Source organism: Euphorbia lathyris, chromosome 9 (genome assembly GCF_963576675.1).
Source record: "Euphorbia lathyris chromosome 9, ddEupLath1.1, whole genome shotgun sequence".
NCBI classification, from domain to species: domain Eukaryota; kingdom Viridiplantae; phylum Streptophyta; class Magnoliopsida; order Malpighiales; family Euphorbiaceae; genus Euphorbia; species Euphorbia lathyris.
Genome location: NC_088918.1, coordinates 10079549 through 10102574, shown reverse-complemented (window position 1 = coordinate 10102574; position 23026 = coordinate 10079549).

The window sequence follows — 23026 nt, the reverse complement described above, 5'->3', positions numbered from 1 at the left end:
ACTGACTCTTCTAAGACTTGAGTTCGTTTATTGAAAACTCTGTATGCTTTGCTGTTTGTTGAGTAGCCTAAAAAGATAGCCTCATCAGCTTTTGAGTCAAACTTAGCTAGGGTGTCTTTAGTATTCAAGATAAAGCATTTACAACCAAAGGCACGAAAGTATCCAATGTTGGGCTTTCGTCCTTTCCAAAGTTCGTAGGGGGTTTTCTTTAGTATAGGTCTAACTAGAGCCCTATTAAGAATATAGCACGCTGTGTTAACAGCTTCTCCCCAAAAGTACTTTGGAAGCCTATGCTCACTCAGCATTGTCCTGGCTATTTCAACCAAGGTTCTGTTTTTCCTTTCAACAACCCCATTTTGTTGAGGCGTTCTAGGAGCAGAGAAATTATGGTCAATGCCGTTGGTTTCACAGAATTCAACAAACTGTTGGTTCTTGAATTCTCCACCATTATCACTTCAGATGTGAGCTAACTTAAGGTCTTTATCATTTTCAAGTTTTCTTACCAAATTTGAAAATGTCTCAAAGGTTTCATCCTTGCTACTCAGCAAGATGATCCAAGTGTACCGAGAAAAGTCATCTACAATGACCAAGGAAAATCTTCTTCCACCCAAGCTCAACGGCTGGACTGGACCGAAGAGATCCAAGTGTAGTAACTCTAATGGTCGCTTAGTTGAGACAATGTTTTTACTATGAAAAGATTGTTTGGTTTGTTTTCCAGCTTGGCAAGCGTGGCATAATTGATCTTTTTCAAATTTGAGTTCTAGCAGTCCCTCAACCAATTGCTTTCTTGCTAATTTGGCCAGGAGGTCCATGCTTATATGACCAAGTCTCCTGTGCCATAGCCAGGAATTTTCTTCCTTTGACACTAAGCATACAGTTTTTGAAAACTTCTTTTCTAAGTTCAGCATAAAGACATTATCAATACGAGGGGCAGTTAGAATTAACTCATTTGTTTTACCCTCGAATATTTTACATCCAGTGTCATCAAATATAACTTTTCTCCCATTGTCACATAGCTGAGCTACGCTGAGTAAGTTATATTTGAGTCCGCTGACTAGGGAGACTGACTCAATAGTAGGATTACCACCAATGGTTCCTGGCCCTACTATCTTACCCTTCTCGTTGTCTCCAAAACTTACACTTCCTCCTCGTTTACGCACAAACGTGATGAACTAAGTTTCATCACCAGTCATATGCCTCGAGCATGCGCTGTCAATGTACCACAAACTTACACTATCTTACCCTTCTCAGCACACCTGCAATATAGCTAGTTGCTTTTAGGTACCCAATTCTTTTTGGGTCATTGCTTGTTAGGTTCAACAGGTAAAGCATCGTATTTCATTTTATGACGACATACTTGGACAGTATGTCCATTCTTTCCACAGAAGTCACAGTTGACCTTCCATTTAGAATGTTTCACTGACTGGTCAGCACCCTAGTGCTGAGCATGCCAGCACACCTTTGTGGTGTGTCCTTTCTTCCCACAGAAGTCACACTGGACATTCCACTGAGGATTCCATCTCTGCTGACTAGTACTTCGGTACTCAGTGTTCAGAGGAATATTTCTCTTATTCGGAACCTTAAGTTGGTTCTGAATTGATGTGACATCCTTTCTCAGTTTCTTGGAATATGATTGGACCTTAGTGACAAATTTTTGCATAATTTCTACATTACTATGCAAAATTGAAGTGTCCTGGAGAATATATCGAAGGTCACTCAGTTTGACCTCCTTAACCTCGTCACATCGCCTGCTGAGTGCTCTAACCTTTTTATTACACTTTTTGACAAGTGTATAAAGGTCACTCAGGGCATTAACCATTTCATTTCTGAGGAAGGGTAGTGATATTACCTCAGTTGAGTGTTCCTCATCGTCAGATGCAATGGAGGGGTCAGCATGCTCAGAAACATAAGGCTCAGCAAGCTCATCTGCCATGAAGCAGATCTTTGCTGACTCAGTGGCATCAGCTTCAGATGATGATGAATCATCACTATCACTCCAGGTTGCCACCATTGCCTTCTTGTCGTTCTTCCTTTCTTTCCTCAGCGTGGGACAGCTTGACTTGATATGGCTAGTTTGATGACATTCAAAGCATGTAATGGGCTTTGAGCTGTCCTTCTTGTACTTGCTGTCGCTGGAGTCAGCTTTGTACTTATCAAACTTCTTGTAAGGCTTCTTAGAATATTTGTCATTCTTTTTGAACAGCCTTTTCATCTTTCTAGTGAACATAGTCATTTCTTCATCGTCCTCTTGAGCTCCCATCAGTGGAGTCAGCTTTCATGACAAGAGACTTTTGCTTCTTGTCTTCAGACTTTTCCTTCACCTCGAAATTCTTCATTGAGATCTCATGGGTCAGCAGTGAGCCAATGAGTTCATCATACTTGTAGGTGGTTAAGTCTTGAGCTTCCTCAACAGCAGTTTTCTTTGCTTGCCAGCTTTTAGGAAGACTCCTAAGAATCTTCTTGACTTGCTCTTCCTCAGTGAAGATCTTTCCAAGTCACTTGAGCTCGTTGATGATGTTTGTGAACCTTGCGTTCATGTCAGAGATTCCTTCATCATCATTCATTTCAAATAGCTCGTACAACCTCATGTGCTGGTTGACCTTGGATTCCTTCACTTTGTTGGTTCCTTCATAGGTGACCTCCAGCTTCTTCCAAATCTCCTGCGCTGACTCACAACCTGAAATCTTGTTGTATTCTGCAGCATCTAACGCACAGTGAAGCATGTTTATAGCCGAAGCATGATTTTGTAGCTTCTTGAGATCATCCTCTGTCCATCTAGTCTCAGCTTTGACAACCGTTTTGGCCATCAATAGTTTCAACAGGAACAAATGGGCCTTGGACTATAGATAGCCATGCACTCATGTTAGTTGCCTGAATGAAATTTTTCATTCTATTCTTCCAAAAGGTATAGTTAGACCCGAAGAATAGAGGAGGCCGAGTTATGGACAGACCCTCAGGTAAAATCTGAGTTGTCAGATTTCCTGGGAGAAACCGAGTGTTGTTCTCAGCCATAGTGGGTATCAACTCAAGGTAGTTAAAACTTGCACAGTGAGCTTTTAAGCTCTGATACCACTTGTTGGTCCCTTATAATGTGACACGTTAGTTCCAAGGGGGGGGGGGAATAGGAACTATTTAAAATTTTGTCCGTTAATGCTGACTTCTTTTCCTATGAAAAGGATTACACAGCGTCACTAAGTAGATTCAAGACACAAGCTTAGTCAACTTGTGACTAAGTCTGCTTCTTTACTTGAGTCAGAAAATAGCACTTAGAGTCTATTCCTGAACTCAGCTTCTTAGTAAACTTAACTCAGCGCGAGTTCTTTACTTAGTCAGTTTTCACAGCAAGCAATATATATTAAAGGAGTTTAAGGGTTAGAAAGATATTACTCAGCAGACTTATCCTGGTTCGGCCTCTCCGCCTACGTCCAGTCTACGTAACTCATTCCGAGCTTTTTTGAATTCTCTACTGAGCTTTTTAAAGGTAGAGCACGAAACCTTTTATAAATAGAAGCTGATTATAACAAGAGTACCTTCCTCTATACCTCTACTCACTCCTATATCTAGTCTCAGCTTTGACAACCGTTAATGCTGACCTCTATGGCCTTTATATAGTGACACTTGAGGCACCTAGTTATTTCGAATTTCGAAATAACCGTTGGAGGGAAATGGCTTCCTGTCGTTGTCACTCTGGGCGTGCTCAGCGTCGTTGGCCAATAGGATTCACGCATCTTCTGTCTTCGTCAGTCTTCGGCAGAATGTTTCGACATTTAAGGAAAAGTCCACGAGACAGCTTTCTGTGCCTTCTGAATTTTTCCCAAAGTAGAAATACTTTGTCTAGAAGTTGAACATTGTCTGCCGCTGTCCAGACTGCTTTGTCGTCCAACTCAGCAGCTTCTACTTGAAGCTTTTGCCACGAAGGCTTCTCGATCCTTCTCTTGCTGAGTCGTCATTTTAGTTGATACGACCTCGTTTTGAATTCTTGGGCCGAATGGTCTTGATGTGTTGACTTGGGCTTGACTTCCACTTTATGGGCCTTTGGGCTTTTTAATCTCAATGTCTTATACACAATTAAACTCAACATTGAACAAACACATTAGTGTAATTTTAAATTTAATGTGTTAGAATATTTTTATCATTACTTAAATAATTTTGTCAAATCAAAATCATGTGGAAAGGTGTTTCAACAACATTGTCACAGTAGACTACGGTTGATTTCTGAATTAGGTAGTCGAGCTCAAGCAGAAGGTTACATATCCAACATGTTTCAGATACTACATTTGCAACCCCATGATATTCTTCTTCTGCACTTGAGCGAGATAGAGCAGGCTGTCGTTTGGCTGACCAAGAAATGAGATTATCTCCAAAAAATACACAGTAGCTTGATGTCGATCGACGAGTGTCATGACAACCCGCCCAATCCGCATCGATGTAAGATGTTAACTGACTTGGAGAAGATGCAATTAAAGTGAGACCTAGATCAAGAGTACCTTGAATATACTAAAGAATTCGTTTAAGGGCAGCCATGTGTGATGTCTTGGGATCATGCATGAACAAGCAGACCTGGTGAACGTCTTATGATATGTCACGTCTGGTAAGGGTAAGATACTAGAGAGCACCTGCCAATTTTCTATATTCTGTGGGATCATGGTAGGCGGAACTGGAAGAAATGCTGAGCTTCTGCTTGGTGTCGACAGGAGTGGCGACTGGATTGCAAGATTCAAGACTAGCTTTTGCAATTATTTCTGAAGCATATTTGCGTTGAGATAGAAATAGGGAACCTGGTGAGTGAGTGACAGATATACCCAAGAAGTAGTGCAGTTGACCCAAATCTTTCATTGCAAATTCTGATTTGAATTTGGAGAATATGGGGGTTTGAAGTTTGTTAGAGGAGGTAACTAAAACAATGTCATCAACGTACAGGAGAATATAAGCTATGTTTGTGCCGTGTTGGTAGACAAATAGTGAGTGGTCTGATATGCTGTTGATGAAACCCATAGAAGTGACATATGTGGCGAATCATTGGTACCACGCACTTGGGGCTTGCTTGAGTCCATATAGTGATTTCTGAAGTAAACAGACATGGTCAAGATGCTTTGAATCACAAAATCCCAACGGTTGCTGCATGTAAACAGTTTCATTAAGGTTTCCATGCAAGAAAGCATTTTTGACATCTAATTGGCGAAGATTCCAATTTCGGGAAAGAGCAATACTAAGAACAGTTTGAATGGTAGCCGACTTAACCACAGGGCTAAATGTTTCACCACAGTCTATTCCAGCCAATTTTCTTGATCCATTTCCCACTAGCCGTGCTTTCTACCTTTCAAATGAGCCATCAGATTTGGTTTTGTGCTTGAAAATCCACCAACTACGAATAACATTAGCATTTTTTGGACGGGGTACTAGTACCCACGTCTTATTTTGAATAAGAGCCTCAAATTCATCAGTCATGGCTTGTGTCCAATTTGGATCATGCAATGCAAGGGCTTGTGTTTTGGGAATGGGAGATATGATAAGCGACACAAAAGTAGATAAATTAAGCATACGATGGGGTTTGTGGATGCCGTGTTGTTCGCGTGTTATCATATTATGAGTGTTTGGATTGGGAATGGTGGTGGTTGAGGACTCGACATCAGTGGCTATGCGAGGAGAGGAATGCGAGGTACGGTTGGTGGAGGGGGGACCGTGGCAACAAGAGTGGTATGTCGGATGTGGGGGCATGGGATGATCGGGACAAAACAGATGGGACAGACAATGGAGATGAAATGATAGGGGAAACGGAGGGAGACGGGACTGAAAGGGACGACAGAAGAGTAACAGGAGACTAGATAGGGGAATTAGAGTCGATAGGCGAGAGGAAAGAACAGACGAATGGGAAGGGAAAGTGACGGGGGGCGAGGGCGACTAGAGGCGTTGTAGTGACGCTGGAGACGATAGGAATCGGTCGGACGGTTCTGAAATTGCAGATGCCGAAAGGCGAGTTGCTGGTTTTGGTGAAAAGGGAAAATTGGTTTCGTCGAACATGACATGTCGAGAAACGATGATTCTGTTTTTGGATATGTCAAAACATTTATATCCTCTATGATTCAAAGGGTAACTAAGGAAGACGCACGGGTAGGAACGAGCCTCTAACTTATGACGTGATGGAGAGGGAATAAGAGCGAAGCACAAACACCCGAAGACACGTAAGTGTGAATAAGTGGGATCCCGTTGATATAGAATTTTGGTGGGAGAATGGTAACCTAAGACTTTGTGAGGATAGATGTTGAGTAGGTAAGTAGAAATTTCTAGACCATGGTGCCATAAATTAAACGGGACAGAAGCATGATTCATGACTGTGCGAATTACATTGTTTATGGTTCAAATTGTACGTTCTGATTTCCCATTTTGGGGTGAAGTATATAGACAGGAGAATCGAAATTGTGTTCCATTATTTTGACAGAACTGGCGGAAGGAGTTATTGTTAAATTCGCCCCCATTATCGCACTGAAAAACTTTAATGTCACGCTCAAATTGTGTGCGGACAAGGGATTGAAAATGAAGAAATATGGAGAATACTTATGATTTTTGAGCTAATGGAAAAGTCCATAGAAAGTTTGTGTAATTATCTAGAAATATCATATAGTAACGATGACCACTAGAACTTAAGATAGGAGATGTCCAGATATCACTGTGAATTAAATCAAAGGGCATGCAAGCAGAATTATAAGAGGACCGAAACGGTAATTTAACTTGTTTTCCATTAACACAAGAAGAGCAAATAGAAACATTCTTAATCCTATTACATGAAATCAAATTTTTATTCATCAGGGTGTGCAAAATCGGATGTCCCAAACGATTGTGCCAAATATCAGAAGACAAAGCAATAAGAGCATAATGAAAAATTGGTGAGGCGGAGGAGGTAGACATGACTGGATAGAGATCTCCCATACTATTACATCTCATGATAAGTGTCCCCGTCTGTAAATCCTTCACAGAGAAACCCAATGGATCAAATTCCACAGAAACTTTGTTATCAACTGTAAATTGACGGAAGGAAATAAGTTTTTAATGAGCTGGGGGACATGCAAAACATTGTTCAATTTTAAGGGATGATGTTTAGTAGGTAAAGTTGCATTACCATAACCACAAATAGGAACACAATGACCATTACCAACAATAATATTACCATTGAGGCTCGAATCAAAATAAGAGGTGATCGTACCTTTGTGAGCTGTCATGTGAGATGTGGCTCCTGTGTCCATATGCCATTGATCAGGAGGTGGTGTGATTGACATGGTGTGCATAGCAGCTGCAATATCAGTTGGAGCATAGGACAAAGTGGCTACATTGAGATGTGCTTGGTGCATATTATGTCGAGGTCCAAGGATCCCAGTTTGAGATGGATAGCCAGAGGGTGGTTGGGGAGCCCAAGTGTTCATAGGATATGGATAAGGCGGGGTGGCCCAGGGTTACTGCGGCGGCCATGGTTAATAGGGGGTCCATGAAGGGCTGTACGGGTACCGAGATCCGGAACCGGAGTGACGCGATGGGTAGCATCCACCGTTTCTGTCGCGGCCATACCGGCAGTTGTTTCTGCCTCCGCGAGAATAGTGAGTGGGGTGGTGGTGCACTAGCCGTGCAGGTGGAAAGGAGGATGGCGGGTATTGTGAAACGGAATTCGCCGCAGTGAGAGCAACCGAGTCCATAGGTGGGGCAGATTTTCTAGCACGGGATGTGTAGACACCGAGTCGGAGGACCTGTGACGAAAACCTGAAACAAGGCGGTCGAAGCGATTGATTCCGGAAGTTTTGAAAAATATATAAAGAATAATAAGCTGAGGAAAATTAACGGCACGGCGCGGGCACACAACGGAATCCCGCACGCGGACGACGATGGTCGAACGCCCGCTTGACGGCTCGAGACGTGCGCGCGGCGTCCGTCGGACGCACCGCGAGTGGCACGCTCTCGACGCCCGAGCAATGCCTGGGACCGCTGGCGGTGCGCGCCCTCGTGGGCCGTTGGGCACACGTGCCTGGCAGCGCGAGGCGCGCGTTCGGCGCCCGCGACGTGCGAGCGTCTAGCTGCACGGAACGCGCGCTCGGCGGCCACGGAGTGCACGCGTCCGACGGCGCGGGGCACGCCCCGAGGGTCGCCGGGCGGGCACCTAACCGCGTCGGGCGGACGCCCGACGAGGGTTGGGCGCTCGCCCAACGCCGTTGGGCGATCGCCCAAAGAAAGTTGGGCGATCGCCCAACAAGGTTGGGCGGTAGCCCAACACTAGGTTGGGCGGCCGCCCAACCACAATGGGCGACGCCCAATTTTTTTTGAGCGTCGCCCATTGTTTCGGGATCCGTTTCCCTATATAAGGCACGGATCCCAAGGTAAAAAAAAGAGGATTTTTGGGAGAGCTTTCTCACACTAGATATTTTTCTAGAGAGAGGAAGTGGATTTTTTGGGAAAAAAACATTTTTTTTCCTAAAATTGAAAATCTCTAAATTTCCTAAGTTCAATTTTTACTAAATTTTTCATAAAAAACAGGAGCTCGCGGTTCGTGGAATCAATCGGCTTCGACTGTCAGATACCGAATTAAAGGTATTATCCGAGGACTAGACTCTTTATTTTATTTAATTTATTCTCTCCTTCTATTTTTTTTTATGCTATAGTTTTTATTCCTTTAGTTATTTATTTATTTTGTCACGTTTTATTTAATTAACGTATTTATTTAATTTTCGTTTCGTGTTAAATAAAATTCGGTTTTGTTTTAAAATAAAAACCTCGTTTTGGATATCCCAATATGAACCGTGATCCGATAAAAAAGTAGTTCGGGTATCGAAAATGTTGTAATTATAAGTTTTTTTTATTTAAAAGAGGTTTCCAAATAACATTTTAAAATAAAAACATCGTTTTAGGAACTTCCGTGTTCGACTATGATCCATCTTTGGTAGTTCGGAAGTCCAAAACGATTGAATTAGATTTAATTTAAAGCTTTTGAACAAATCTGGAAAATATTGGAGTGCTGCTGTAATTTGTCAATTCTGTCACTAAATGCTGTTTACCGACGGATTTTCCGTCGGTAAATCTGCCAAAATGTAAAAAATGCCATTTCAGTCCCTTTTTCTTAACTTTTAGACTTTTAATCCTTAGTATATATATATATATATATAATTATTTTAGGAGATTGGTATTCCATTTTTATTCTAATTTTTTGTATATGTACATATTACTTTCTTTTTATTATTATTCATTTAAATTACATTAAATTCTATTTTAAATGTTATTTACTTGGGTATTTTGGGAAATAATTAGTAGATATTGAGGGATGAACATATAGTCTTTTTAACATTAGGATTATACTAGTTATGTATATATATATAGTTTTGGGGTATATTTGGGTTATCTTAATTATTGTTAAATAAAATTATTTTGAGTGATAAAGGTTATTTTCCTATTTATGAATTTCATTCACTATTTTCTTATGTTTAAAGTATAAATATATTATTTTCATTATTCTTTCTTATATATGTATTAGATAGTATATTTTCTTTTACTCTTATTTTATGTCTTTTGGGCTAAAATGTGTAAATATATATCTATATTATTTTCTTTATTTCTTTTGGTCATTTATAAATCCATGTTTCAAATGAGCTTCACTTGGAAAAATTAATTTTTGGGCCTAAATGTGTTTATTGAGGTAATTATAATAGTTAGAGAGTCCATTAAATAAGTGGGGAAAATAAGTCACAAAAAGAGAGTTTTCAATTAAATTATTTAAGCTAATGAGCTTTCTTGAATCTCTAATGTAGATAAAGAGAGTCATTTTGGTTGATATTTCAAATCGTCTTCAAAACACCACGTTTTAAAACCTTAGTCCGTTCCAACGACGGATTAAGCGAACATTGTAATCAAAATCGTTTTCTTTGTTAATAATGGAGATTTTGAATCGCTTTCTTAATGAATTTGTACAAAATAAAATTGACTTGTATGTTTAACCACGTTTTCTTATTAAAAGGCTTTTACTTTAACGTTTTCAATTACTCGAGTCGTTCCAACGGCGACTCGGGTAAGCTTCATCAAACGGGGTTTTAAAACGCACCTAAATCGTTCCAACGGCGATTAAGGTGCGAACCATGTAATAAACATCGTTTTGGGGAATTAAGTTAATGTAGAATAGACACACAACATAACATTTAAATACGGTTGTAAATAAATCACTTATTTCTTCCCCCTCTCCGTGTATGTATAAACATAAATGGGTGATTCTTTACTGATGTGGCTTTTCAATATCATATGCTCAAAATGGTTTCCAAAAAAGAGAAAGAAAAGGGTTTCAAATGAATTCTAAACTTAAAGAAGTATACGATTAGTCCGTTATCGCCTAACATGCTGAGTAGGAGGCCGGTGGTTCATAACCGGGCGATGTCGGGGTGCCTAGTAGCCTTTCTCCGGAAAGGAGCTAGCCTTCTCGGCTCGTACCTAAGTTTCCCGAACCCACACCGGTCTCCCGCAAGGGATCGGTGTTCATTTTCCCATTCGTGGGTGGCGACTCTTCCATATCTCCGAGCTCCGGTCCTGCCGAGCAGCTTGATTCCACGATTGGTTGCTTTCGGCGCCAATCACCGCTTATGTCGCCATGAGGTTGTCCACCCCCCGGTCCGCCCGGGAGATTAGGCCGCGGCACCTCGTCTAACAAGTGGCGACTCTGCTGGGGAAGCGAGAAATTTGATTCCGGAAGGCATGCACTAAGCCATTAACGGGGACGGATCGTTTTACTTCTTTTCGTATGCATTCACGAGCATTATTGCAAACCCTTTGGGTAATTTCCGCAAAACCTCTAGCGAGAGTCCATTCGTCGCTCGAAAGAGGATAGCGTAAGTTCCCCCTTACAGTAAGGCGCCAGAGGGTCCCCATCCATTCGTTAGGGGCGAATTTGTGCGGTCCTATGAGGTCCCGCGGTCAGCCGTGTCAGCATATAGTAGCCTTAGAAGTTTCCATAGGATTACCCGTTACTATTTTTGATGTGATAAATGAATCAGTTCGTGTTTTCAAACTGCCATGATACGTGTCTAATCCTAAATTATGTAAAGAAAATGAGACGATGCGTTAATATATACTCATGAATCGACATACTAATTACCCTAAAACATCGAAATGATTTGAACTAAAGACGACTTAGTCATCTCATATGAATGAACATTTGCGACCCGCCTTGTCCCTTTCGGTGTCCCGACGAAGGCACGTGTTCAGGAAATACGTTATGACGTAAGCACGTATTAGTATTAATCGGTTCGGTGTTAAGGATAGTTACATTTCGATACAAAAGACTATATTAACGGTAGCCGTTATTCATATTCTTTAAATAAATTGGGATAAAACGAGATCACGACGAAACGAAAACGAAGAACATTTCTGTTTCGAACGACCTTGTTGACGTGAAAAGTTTCGCACAAGTAGCCCGTCCCTTCCGAATAAAAGACGAGCTTTTACGTTATGCCTTGTGTCATTCTTAAAAGAAATGGACGTGTCCGCAACAGATGACTAAGAAAATAAAAAGACAAAAATGAACTAAACGACCAAAATCATTCTGAATCTACGATATATGTTAATCCCGCGAGTAGTTAAAGAAAATAAACCAATGCCGTTGAATACGTGCCTCGGACGAGTGTATACCTCGTTTAAAATCTCGAAGCCGAATTAAGCCAAACCATATAATTGCGCCATATGGACGAGACTGCGGGTTTTGACTAACGACTCGATCATTTCGACCGTTACCAAAACTGCAAGAAATATGGCCCAATATACGTGTTTGCTTAAATTCGCGCCTAAAGGAAAGAGAACGGTGATGTCCTCACTTTGAATAAGCATGCGATTCAACGAAACGTTGATTTTCTATAACCACACTGAGATGATATATCCCGTGGATTAGGAGGAACAAAGAGTTGTAATTAGCAGAAAGATTATCGTGCGCTCAAAATAAGACTCGCCGTCTTTTCGCGTAGCAAAATGAGCAAACGGATCCTCGACGCTAAGAACAAACGCGTTACGCGATGAGTCCGTTCCCTAAAATAAAATCCAAAAGTGATTCCATCACTAAATAAACACGTGGTTACGTCTCTCGATAGATCCAAAAGATCCCGTTGTAATCCAAAAATCGAGACACGAACCCACGCGAACAAAAGGGAACGAGTCATTGATAATAACGAACGATTGGACTAGAAGAATAACTCGAACCACGTCTAAAAACTGAGATGCGCTAAAAGGGAGTCAAAACCCGAATTAATGCGTCTCACGAAAGGACGAAAGACGAGTTATTCCGAAAGGACAATCCAACTTGGTCGATTTCTTAGTCACTGAACGTTGATACGTCAAAACGAACTGTATTGTCTGATGAATGATTTATTTTTCCGCAATAATCGACGGCATCACGCGTCCCCTGGATCGCAATGTGAGCCAAAAAACCAAAATCCTAGGAAAGAGACCTAGACCAACGAGTGTGTGGAGGAATAAGGGTGGAAGAGAGATGTTGTGATACATGTAAATAGAACTAACGTTTGTTCTTCTTATCTTATAATCGTAAATAAATAAACGCACACACCACGAATCATGCATATAAAACCATGCATACATACTAATGGATACCGTTCGCGCAGACGTCATCATTAAGCGGTTGTGGTTTCGCGAGAGTGATCGGCTTGTCAGACAGTTTGATCAGTTGCGAGTAGACAGTCCCGAACCAGTAGTTGTGGCTTCTGAATCGTCTTCATCCGAGTATACTCAGTCTTCCGTCAGTATGTCTGCAACCGACGAGAAGGTGGCTGAATTGGAGAATTCTGTGAACAATATCAACGACCAGCTGGCCGCGATCTTGGCCCAGCTAGCTGAGTTAGCACTGAAGGACAACAAGAGTGGTAGTAAGCGTGCTGAGAATGAGGTGAACGATGGCCCTCGCTTTGGGAATGAGGAGGATTATCAGGATTATGTCCGAAAACAGTTAGAGAAGGAGAAAGCTAAGGAAGAGGAGTGGAGGCAACACATCACACAGGAAGTGCAGGACTCGCGCGGAGGAAGCTCTGGGAGTCAAGATTTCTATAACTTGAAGAATTGCTTGACAGCAACAGCTTTGCCTCTGAAATTCCGGCTCCCTGACATGAAAAAGTTCGATGGAACTGGAGATCCCACCGCTCATATGAATCAGTACGTTGCGGTAATGAAGCACACGATCCTGACCGAGGATCAAGTCTTGGGGCTGTTTAACACTTACCTAGAGGGGGCTGCCCTCACATGGTTCCATGCGCTGCCAATGGTGACAAAGAAGGATTGGAAGGAGTTAGCGAAGTCATTCATCGCTCAGTATAGTTTTAACACCATGTTGGAAGTCACTTTGAAAGAGTAGAGAGCACTAATCAGCAGACTGGGGAATCCCTTTCAGACTTCGTGAAGAGATGGAGGGCTAAGGCCGCGGTCATGAAACAGAAGCCGCTTGAGCAAGATCAGATCCGGATGGTGATTGGCAATACGTTGCCGTATATTAAGAATGAGTTGAGATATATGCCGTTCACAGATTTCAATCAGATGTATAGTTGTGCCTTGACTGTCGAAGGCGATGGGGAGCCGAAGAAAGCTTATACCAAGTGGACGAAGTTTGGATATAGTGCCGGAGGGCCTAGCGCGATTACGAAATCTGCGACAGTGAAAGTGGTTGATCTTAATGCTATCGAAAAGAGGCGGTTCGCCAAGTTCGATCAGACCTATGCGAAAGTTTTTGAACGTCTGCAGAAGAAGGGGTTGTTGAAAGCCCTTACCCCGTATAACAAAGCCCAACCTACTCCGCAGATTCAGGCTAGAGGGTATTGTGAGTTCCACAGCAGTTATGGACATACGATTGAGAATTGCGAAAGGCTGAAACACGAAATCCAAGATTTGATTGAGGAGAAGAAGATAGCTGATCCTTCGTCAGCAAACCCTTCCGTTAGGCGCAATCCATTGCCTAATCATAGGGTGAGCATGATCGGAGCTGGTTTGACGGAAACTGTAGTGATGGAATCTTTTGAGGAAGATGTAGAGGAGCTGTTGGACTCCGTCGAGAGAAGCAATGTGGGAAATGGTTTGTATGTGTCCTTCTTGGGTGAGGAACAAGCAGACGAACCAATGGAGGAAGGATCGGATGGTGGAGCACCATAGGACGAGGATAGTGCCGAAGAGACCGGAGAAGGGTCGTCTCGGACTATTGTGCCTAATTTGGGTTTGTTCAGTGGAGGAAGGGATCCCGAAGTGCACTTGCGTGAATATATGCATGACATGTTTATTGAATCCTTCAGAGTAGATAAAATTGCTCAGTGGTTCCACCATTCACTGGTAGGTGAGCCTTTGCAATGGTTCCATTCATTGCCCGACTCTTGCAAGCACGATTGGGATCGGTTGTCGGATTTGTTTCTTGAAAAATATCAGAGAGCTGAGGATAGAACCGCGAAGCACTTTGCAATGCAGATTGGACCCATCAAGCGTCCATTGCCAAGGGTGAGCAAGTATAATGGCAATAGGGACCCTATGGAGCACCTTCACTTCTATTTGTCAGCTATGACAGCCTTGAGTTTCAAAGAGGAAGAGATCACTAGCTTGTTTTGTAATTCATTGATGGGTGAACCGCTGATGTGGTACATGTCGCTGTCGATGTATGTTAAGACCGATTGGGCAGCTATGACGAAGAGATTTATCAAGGAATATACGGTATGGATGCTAGCAGAGCAAACTCCTAATTCCCCGTCTTACCAAACACCTGATGCGGTGTTAGCAATGCCTAGGTATGGTGGATACCAGGATCCTGTAGAGCATGCGAGGATATTCCGCGATCATATGTATAACGCTAGATTCCCACAGTGTGAGTTGCATGAACATTTTCCGAAAACCTTGATGGGAGAAGCCTTATTGTGGCATCAGGGTCTGTCAGAGGAAGAGATGTGCCATTGGATACCGCTCTTAAATGCCTTTGTGGCGAGATATGAAATGTACATTCCATGGACGGGATCCCTGGATGATCTGGACAGGATTAGGCAATTCCCCGAGGAACATTTTGTGGATTATGCTAGAAGGTGGAGGCACCGTTATGAGCAGTGTAATGAGACAATGAGCGATAAGGTGCAGCTTATGTGCATACAACGAGGCGCTATTCCGTTGGCCGCAAGAAGGATGAGTAGAGTGTCCCTCTGTGACTATGATGAGTTGATAGGTTGGGCTTTGTACGGATCAGCGGATCCCTTTTTCCTGAATCCGAGTGTTCCTCACGTCATAGATTTAATGGTCGTAGACATTTGGGCGAGTTCCTCGGACGAGGAGGATGCCAATCGAAGGGTTCCTATTAACATCTGGGACGAATCAGATGATGAGCCGGAAATTGCGGTAATGACGAGATCAGGTCGTGTGGCCGAAGGAAAGGCACCAATGGTAGAGACTGAGATTGGAGAAGGTTCGGCTCCTAAGCCCGACGACCAAGTTCTTGAACAGTTGAAGAAAACGCAAGCTAAGTCTACGGTCTGGGAAGTTTTATGCCATTCCAGGTACCATCGGGAAAATCTGATGAAAGAGTTGCAGAATTTGGTTATTTCCACCGATACCGAGCCGACAGCGCTAGTAGGGGCAATTATGGCTCGAAAGAGGACTGAGATCACGTTTACCGACGAGGATCTCCCAGAAGAGGGGAAGGCTCACAACAAGCCATTGTATATCCGAGCGGAAATTAACAGGAAGAAGACTAGCTGTGTTATGGTCGATGATGGATCGGCCATTAATGTTTGTCCTTTGAAGCTCTTGTCCAAGTTGGGAGTGGAGAGAGGAGATTTGACAGCTTCTGAAACAGTGATTAGAGCATATGACGACAGCCGTAGGCACATTGAAGGAGTTTTCAAGGCCAAATTGAAAGTAGGGCCGCATGAGGAAGAGACTGAGTTCACAGTGTTGGACATCCCGGTAACTTTTGCTGTGTTGTTGGGACGCCCTTGGTTCCACAAGCTGGGAGGTGTGCCCTCCACGCTCCACCAAATGATTAAGTTCCCTTTCGGGGAGGAGATAGTAACAATTAGAGCTGAGAAACTGAGCTCGGTGGCAGCATTGGGAATTGAGCCTCAACTTTTCTCTGGATTCCAAGTCTTCGGGATTTACGAATCGAGCATGACCACCGATGTGGTGAAGATGATGAAAGGAGGTTTCATCCCGGGAATGGGATTAGGAGCACACCATCAAGGGTTGTCGGAGTTTCCAGATTTTAAAAGTCAGCAAACCCGGAGGGGTTTGGGATATGAGCAGGGGAGTCCATCCAACATGAGTGCGGAAGGAAAAATAGGCTTGAGGAAGCATTTTGTAAGCGAAGGGCATGGAAAGCCATATTCGGGAACCTCCGAGTCGTGGACTAGCACGGAATGAAAGATTCTACCAGGGTTTGAAATCTTCAATGATGTCGCCGACTGGGGCAAGGAAAGGCAAGCTGCTTTGTCGAGGAGATCATGATGCTGGATTCAAATGCCGAGGAGCAGGTCATTACCATTGAGGCAACTGCAGGAGCGAGAGATGAGCCTAGTACCTCGAGAGTATATGAGAAGTCCGAAGATATTGAGGATGAAAATTGTATTACTGCTTTGTTTGAGTCAGATGATGTAATTACCCACGCTATCAATGAAATGAATTCCGATTTTGCTTACTTGCTTGATGTTGATCATGATCATTCCATGCATTCTCATTCATATAACATGCCTACATTTGAAATCAATACAATAGAAATGTCAACTTTCAATCTTGGTACGGATGAAAATCCTAAACTTATACAAATTGCTCAAGAACTAACTATTGAAGAGAGAAAATAATTTGAGAGAATAATTAAAAAATACGAAATTGTATTTGCGTGGACATACGAAGACATGCCTGGAATCGATCAATCAATCGTAACTCACCGTATTCCAACATATCCCGAGGCGAGGCCCGTAAAGCAGAAGCTCCGACGTATGAGACCCGAATGGGCAGATAAGATCAGAGAGGAGGTGAAGAAGCAGTTAGAAGCAGGATTCATCGAAGTGATCGACTATCCCCCTTGGGTCGCAAATGTAGTGCCCATCACGAAAAAGGATGGCAAAGTGAGGATGTGCGTGGATTACAGAGATCTTAACAAGGCATGCCCCAAGGATGAGTTCGCCTTGCCTCATATCGATGTATTGATCGACAGTGCAGCATCAAGCGTCTTACACACAAATGTGGATGGTTTCATGGGCTACATGCAAGTTCAGATGGCCGAAAAGCACAAAGCGAAAACCTCGTTCACAACAGAGTGGGGAACATACTGTTACAGAGTGATGCCATTTGGTTTGAAAAATGCCGGGGCAACCTACCAGCGAATGACCACAGCCCTGTTCCATGACATGATACACAATGAGGTAGAAGTCTACGTGGATGACATGATGGTCAAATCAAAGACAAGAGAAGGGCATTTTGCCGCACTCGAGAAGTTTTTGGCCCGAATTGCAGAATTCAAGCTAAGGTTAAACCCGAAGAAGTGCTTTTTCGGCGTTTCGTCGGGGAAAATCTTAGGCTATGTAATCGGAAATAAGGGAATCGAGGTAGATCCTGATAAAGTAAAGGCTATACAAGAGATGCCGGCGCCGAGAAATGAGAAGGAAGTGAGAGGGTTTCTGGGGCAGGTTCAGTATATCAGCCGGTTCATAGCAAGACTCATCGCAATCTGCGAGCCAATCTTTAAGTTGCTAAGGAAAGACCAACCCGTCGTTTGGAATGATAAGTGTCAACAAGCGTTGGAGAGTGTCCGAAGTTACTTGTCTAATCCGCCAGTGCTGAGACCGCCTAAACTGGGAAAGCCGCTTCTCCTCTATGTAGCGATGGAAGAGCGATCTATTGGAGCAATGTTGGCCCAAGAGGGAGACACCGGTGTGGAGCACGCGGTGTATTATTTGAGTAAAAAGTTCCTAGAGTATGAGCTCAAATACAACATGATCGAAAAGACATGTGTGGCAGTGGTGTGGTTGACGAAGAAACTGCGGCACTATTTCCAATCGTATAAAGTGATCATTATTTCTCGGATGGACCCCGTGAAGTATCTATACCGAACTCCATCCTTGACGGGGAAGTTAGCCAGATGGTTGTTGCTTTTGTCCGAGTTTGACATTGAATATGTGACAAAGAAGGTTATCAAAGGAAGAGCCGTGGCAGAATTTTTGGCTAATCAACCCCTGAATACAGAAGAAGAAGAGATAAGCTATGATTTCCCCGATGAACATTTGAGTGCAATCGAAGTTATACCGTGGAAAATGTTCTTCGACGGAGCAGTTAATTCGAATGGAGCCGGAGTAGGAGTACTACTTATCTCACCGGAAGGAGAAAGAATCCCGATGGCGAAGAAGTTATCCTTCCCTCTTACTAATAATATGGCCGAATACGAAGCATGCATTTATGGTTTGGAGTCATTAGCAGCACTGGGAGCGTCATATGTCGAAATTTGGGGTGACTCCAAGTTGATCATCGAACAGGCACAAGGAAACTGGGAAGTGAGAGAAGAAAGGCTACGTCCGTATCTAGATCAGCTAGGAGGGTTGGCATTGAGATTCAAAGAATGTCGCTTCTATCACATTCCTCGAGCTCAGAATCAGGCCGCGGATGCCTTGGCCACTTTGGTGTCAGTTTGGGACAACCCCCGGAACCTTGCTTCGAAACCATTGGTATTGAGAAGATCTCACAAACCGTGCTACGAAGACGTAATGCTGTTAGGGGCAGATGAAAAACCGTGGTATTTCGATATCGTGAACTTCATGAAAAATGGAACATATCCGGCAGAGTCAGAACCTAGGGATCAAGCTGTGATTAGAAGGCTAGCTCGTCAGTTCGTCATCCATAACGACTTGCTTTACAAAAGGCACATTGACGGATTACAACTAAGATGCTTAGATGCGGGTGAAGCCCGCGAAGCGATGGAATCAGTGCATTCGGGAATTTGTGGAGCCCATATGGGAGGAGCAGTACTAGCTAAGAAAATTATCAGACAAGGCTTCTATTGGCTCACCATGGAAAGAGATTGTAGCGAGTATGCGAAGAAATGTCACGATTGTCAAATCCACGGCGATTGCAGTCATCTTCCGGCCATGGAACTACATGTGCTAGCACCTATTTGGCCATTCGCTGCCTGGGGCATTGACATCATCGGCGAAGTAAGGCCTAATGCTTCAAATGGACATAACTTTATTGCAGTCGCCATCGATTATTTCACCAAATGGGTAGAAGCAGAGTCATTTAGCAAACTGGGATCCAAGCAGATGAGAAAGTTCATCGAAAAACACTTGATCACCCGGTTCGGAGTGCCTCATCACATGATCACGGATAACGGAGTCCAGTTTCAAGGGGAAGTAAGGAATCTTTTCCGAGAATATGGCATTGAACATCACAGGTCTTCTCCGTACCGTCCACAAGCTAATGGGGCAGTAGAAGCAGCTAACAAGAACCTTAAAAGGATCCTCGTAAAGACGGTGGAATCACATCGGAACTGGCATGAGCACCTCCCACTCGCGTTGTGGGCTTATCGCACGACAGTCAGAACCTCGACTGGGGCAACGCCATTCTCCTTGGTATACGGAATAGAAGCAGTTTTGCCGATTGAGATTGAAAAGCGATCGTTGAGAATCGCAGTGGAAGCAGAAATTCCCGAGGCGGAATGGGTAAAGAGGCGATGCGAGCAGTTGGCTTTAGTTGATGAGAAAAGGATGGAAGCCCTTTACCATGTACAGTTATATCAAAGAAGGATGGCTCGGGCTTTCAATAAAAAAGTCAAGACCAGCCCTATCAAAGAAGGAGATTTGGTGCTGAAACAGATCCGTGTGACGCACACCGACCCGAGGGGGAAGTTCAGGCCTAACTGGGAAGGACCATTCGTCGTGAAGAAGATACTAAGAAAAGGAGCGGTGAAGTTAACCACAATGGACGGCATGGAATTCTCTGAACCTACCAATCTGGATAGGCTTAAGAAATACTTTTTGTAAAAAAAAAAGAAAAAACAAAAATAAAGAAAAATTCCCGATAGGTTGAAAACCCGCAAAGGGTGACCTATGCAACAATAAGGGAAATCCCAATGGGTGAAAACCCGAAAGGGCACTCATTTAAAAATTCCGGGATAGTAAAAGGGGAGGAGAAAAATCGCCGGGATCCGAAAACCGAAAGGCGGGTCCTGGTAACAATAGTTATGACTTGAGCAATTACAAAAACAATGTATAAGAGACTAAGTATTTCTGTTGTTTGTAAATAAATAAAGGCATGAATATATTTGACGAGAATGATTGGAATCATCATAATATACTGAATGCATGGTAATATGAATCGCGAGTTATACATTTCCTATCCCACTTTTCACAAAAAGCCTACCTACTATCCACCCCACTCCCTATACATCAGCTATACATCGGGGAAACTCTAATAAAAGCTACAAAGCAATAATGAAAGCTACAAAGCAATACATAGCGAGCCTAATACGGAGGGAAGTCCTAATATTTCTCAAAATCTCTCAGGTGAGATGCCCGCTCCGCAGATAGTGTCTCCTCGGCAGCACGCGCTCTCTCATCAGAAGCTCACGCTCTCTCATCAGAAACCCGTGCTCTCTCATCAGTAGCTCGTGCGCTCTCCTCTGCAGCAAGGCGTCTGATCGACTCATCACGCGCCCTCTCCTCGACGGCAAGGCGACCCTCAGTCTCCCGTCGCATCACTCCCGACCAGTGGTCGTTCCTCTCTTGATACACACGACCAACTCGGGCATCAGCTTCCCGCACTAGCTCACTCTGTCTCCGCTCATGGGCATGAAGATCACTCTACAAAAAAAAAAAAACAGATAAGAGGCAGCATAGGCAAAAACATAAATCATACATACATGCATACATTTCACTACACTAAAGTACAGTAATGATACATACCAAGTGGTCGGTGCAACGCAAGCTGAGGCAATCTCGTAGGAAGCCGGATAGATCCACGTAGTCTGTACAGGTCTCCCTAGTGGTCAGTGAAGCGTCCGAGGGATCAAACGGGACCCTCGAGGAGAAGATAGGAGGGGCCGCCTCGAATCCCGCATAAGGTGTCCCAGACTCGTCATAGCGGATCGTAGCATAATCCCTCCCGTAGCCTGGTATAGGCACGCCTATGGATGATCTCTCCGGTCGGGCTGCGCTGGAGGACTCGCCGATGAAGTAGGGCTGCTCGCGCGCTGGTGTCTGAGTCTGAGTGCCATCAAAAAAATCAGATAAGTGGGCACTCCTCCAAGATCCCTCCTACAAAAAAAAAAAAAAAAAAAACACACAATAAAACCTCCGAGCATATCATGAATAAAATGAAAAGAGGGCGGAATCACTTACCGGAACCTCCGCCTGACCAAAGACGGCCTCGACCGCCTCTCTCGAAAACACATCCGCCACCGGATCTACCTCCATCGCTGCCGCCGGGGCATCCCTCGCGCTCAGTAAAGTAGACAAATAAGGCTCGCGGCCCTCGGCATGAATCCAGACCACTCTACCGATAAAACGACGGGTCAGATCTCGACGAATGGTCAACAAGGGCAGAGTCCGTACCACGAACATAGAGATGGAGATCTCACCCGGCGTCCAATGAGCGTCTCTAACCCCGGTAATGCCTCGATCCCCGAGATACCACGCCCGCACGCAGGGGCCGGTGAGCACACACTGCTGCTCCTGGATCATCGACACGTATGCATACTCAGGGCCGAAGTCGAGGTCATCCCACCTGAACTGAATCTAAAGCAAAATACACAAAGAGAAAGTCAGAAAGGCTCAAACCAAAATCTGGCACGATGGGGCAAAACCTACCTGACTCAAGGTCAGCGAGTCGATCCGATCCAGAAGCCGCGACACTGTCCGACTCCTCTCAGCGCTCAAGTCGAAGTCCCTCCATCGAGTCATAAATGGCGGCCTCGGCACTCTCGGTCGAGGTCGAGACCGGCTAGAAAGGATGTGTCTCTCGTATGCCCACACCTGCGATAAAAACAAGGACTAGGAGTGTGAAAAATGCGAAAAAGATAAGACGGATAAGTCAAGAAGGCGTCACGTACCAGCAGGGCAAAGGTATAACCGACGAAGTCCTTGCGCCTCCGGCAAGTCAGATCCAAGAACTTGTAAAGGAAGGCTAAGCCTGCCCCTGCCCAATCGTAGGAAGCCGCTGCATCCAAATCGCTGAGCGCCTGAATGAGGCCCGCATGTACCTTCCCGCCCTTCGTGCGGAAAATCGTCTCACTCAGAGCGTATACCAAGAAGCTACGAACCGCCAAGTCGGTAGCGTCAGTCTCGCAGAAATCACGTCTACTCAAGAGGCTCGCGGTAGAGACAAACTTCGCCGGAGTAGACTTGGCGCATAGGCGAACTCCCGGTCCAATCAAGGTAGCAAGCCTAGCGTGGTCGACCCGTGGTCGCATCATACCAAAGTGGAAAGGGACGGGAGTGTTGCTCCCTCGCAATCCTATCAACAGCGAAAAATCTCGAGGCGAGATGGTCATCTCCCCAAAGGAAAGGTGGAAGGTGTGGGTCGAGTCAACCCACCGCTCGCATAAGGCCCGTAGGCCAAAAGGATCGCATACCCCATTGGTGCGGGGCAGCGCTGCAATAAAGGGCTCGAAGCCCAACTCCTGCACACGGGCTCTCGCCGCGACACCTAGCCTATCATACCATGAGAGAACCTCGGCGGTGGTCCCCGAAATCTCAATGAACTAAAAAGAACAAGATAAGAAAATTTAAATACAGCTCCTAAAGCAGGCAATTGAAAAGAACGCGTTAAGACTAGGTATTCTTCCATTTTCTAACCTAGAGACATCCGGTCAGTTAGGACCAATTTTCTGCAAAAATCTCTCATGTAGGGTCCTTCACGTAAGGTTGAGTCAATTCTTTGATCCACTCTCGTCTGCGGCGATGAGGAGCATAGATTAGGTTCTACTATTCACGTGCATTAGCTAAGTTTTTACTATTCACGTGCACTATTCACGTTGTCACTATTCACGTGCTTACTATTCACGTTCTAT